Genomic DNA, 2,632 nt, shown 5'->3' with positions numbered 1-2,632 from the left:
CATCAACAAAAACAAGGTACACTGACGATAGTTAGTCATAGCTAGGTATTCAGGTGTTCCTGAAAGAACAGGGTGTTCCGGTCTTTCTTGAAGGTTGTAAGTGTCTCTGCAGAGCGTAACGATCTGTGCAGCTAGTTCCATCGTCGGGGCACCAAGCATGAGAAGAGTCTGGATTGAGAACTCATTTCACCCGCCACCCGCTCATCTGCAGACCTCAGAGACCGGGTCGGGGCGTATGGCCTGATCGGTGATCCCATGTCTGCGAGTGCAGATCCAGTTACTGCTCTCCAGGCCAGCATCAAAGATTTGAACTTGATGCGGGGAGGTAGAGCTGGGTGTCATCAGCGTAGCAGTGGTAGGAGAAACCATGCGCCTGGATGACCGATCCCAGTGAGGAGGTGTACTGGTGAGAATAGAAGGGGGGCGAGCACAGATCCCTGTGGGACGCCGGTCTTTACCCGGTGTGATTTGGACACCTCCTTTCCACGAAACCATGTAGGACCTACCCGAGAGATAAGACTCAAACCATCCGTGCACAGTCCCTGTAATACCAAGATTAGAAAGAGTGGGATAGGACATGATGGTTAACAAAGGCTGCGGATAAATCAAGCAAAATCAGAACAGCTTCCAGTCAGGGGGGCAGTCTCAGCGGAGTGACCGCTTGTGAAGCCAGACTGATTAGGATCCAACAGGTTATTTTGTGTGAGATAGAGATTAGTTTCTTTAAATTGTAATGCCTCTGTGTATTTTCATTACTTTACATGTAGGAGGAAGGGGACGGTTTGAATCCCTGACCCAACCCAGCGCCGCTATGTGCCATTGTGCCAAAACGAATCAAGTGTCCAAACCTCTCTCTTCTGTCTCTTACATGCTTTTTGCTTTGTTTTTTTTCCCCAACCAGACTTTGACCTCTGACCTTCATGATGTAAAGTTCCGCCTTGCTTGTTTGAGCTGCCACGGAGTCACAATGCTCTGTAACTCCATTGTACCCAACTTTACTCATACTAACGGCGCCGCTTGAGCACCGCGTCTCCTTGCCGTGTTTTCTTTTGCGGTGAGTCACTCTCTCGGTTCTCGTAAAGAACAAAGCCGGAGCAGATATGCCGGGAGAGGCGACACGAGACTTGAAAGACGCGGAGAATCGAATCCTTCCATAACAGGCGGAGGAGCTCTGTGTGTTTAAACAAACTATACCGTACGCTTTGCTAAAGCAACTGGAGACGCGTGTCTGAGAGGCTCCTGAAAACACTGTGTTCTTAGGTGTTCAGCTATAATAACATGTCACTGTGTGTGTTGCTTCCTTCTCTGACCACTTTTCTATCTAACTATCCATCTAGCGGTCCGTCTGTCGATCTAACTATCCATCTCTCTGTCTGTCTGTCCATCTATCTAGCTATCCGACGATCTCTGTCTGTCTAGTTATCCGTCGGTCTATCTATCGGACTATCTGTCTGTCCAGTTATCTGTCTGCCTGTCTGTCTATCTATCTAACTATCCATCTGTCTGTCTGTCTGTCGGTCTCTCTATCTGACTATCTCTGTCTATCTAGTTATCTGTCCGTCTGTCGATCATTACTACTACTACTACTACTAACTTTCCATCTATCTGTCTGTCTAGATATCTGTCTGCCTGTCTGTCTGTCTGTCTTCTATCTGTCTACTGTAACTATCCATCTAGCTGTTTGTCTGTCCGTCTGTCTTACTATCCATTTAGCTGTCGGTCTGTTTAGATACCCGTCTGTCTGTCTACCTGTCTAACTATCCATCTATCGCTCTGTCTGTCTGCCTGTCTGTCTATCTATCTAACTATCCATCTGTCTGTCTGTCTGTCGGTCTCTCTATCTGACTATCTCTGTCTATCTAGTTATCTGTCCGTCTGTCGATCATTACTACTACTACTACTACTAACTTTCCATCTATCTGTCTGTCTAGATATCTGTCTGCCTGTCTGTCTGTCTGTCTGTCTTCTATCTGTCTACTGTAACTATCCATCTAGCTGTTTGTCTGTCCGTCCGTCTTACTATCCATTTAGCTGTCGGTCTGTTTAGATACCCGCCTGTCTGTCTACCTGTCTAACTATCCATCTATCGCTCTGTCTGTCTGCCTGTCTGTCTATCTATCTAACTATCCATCTGTCTGTCTGTCTGTCGGTCTCTCTATCTGACTATCTCTGTCTATCTAGTTATCTGTCCGTCTGTCGATCATTACTACTACTACTACTACTAACTTTCCATCTATCTGTCTGTCTAGATATCTGTCTGCCTGTCTGTCTGTCTGTCTGTCTTCTATCTGTCTACTGTAACTATCCATCTAGCTGTTTGTCTGTCCGTCCGTCTTACTATCCATTTAGCTGTCGGTCTGTTTAGATACCCGTCTGTCTGTCTACCTGTCTAACTATCCATCTATCGCTCTGTCTGTCTGTCTGTATGTCCGTCAATCTATCAACCTATGAACGCATGTATATCTTGTCTCTCTCTCGTTTCTGGTAGAACCCCGTTCTCGTCACAGCCGGGCCATTACGTTGACTGCCTTGTGAGGACACACACACACACACACACACACGCACGCACGCACACACACTCACACGCACACACAGCCACGCCCCACCCTCGCCTCGCAAGGCCCCGCCCAGC

Source organism: Zeus faber (assembly GCF_960531495.2).
Source record: "Zeus faber genome assembly, chromosome: 4".
NCBI classification, from domain to species: domain Eukaryota; kingdom Metazoa; phylum Chordata; class Actinopteri; order Zeiformes; family Zeidae; genus Zeus; species Zeus faber.
This window is presented reverse-complemented; position numbering follows the sequence as displayed.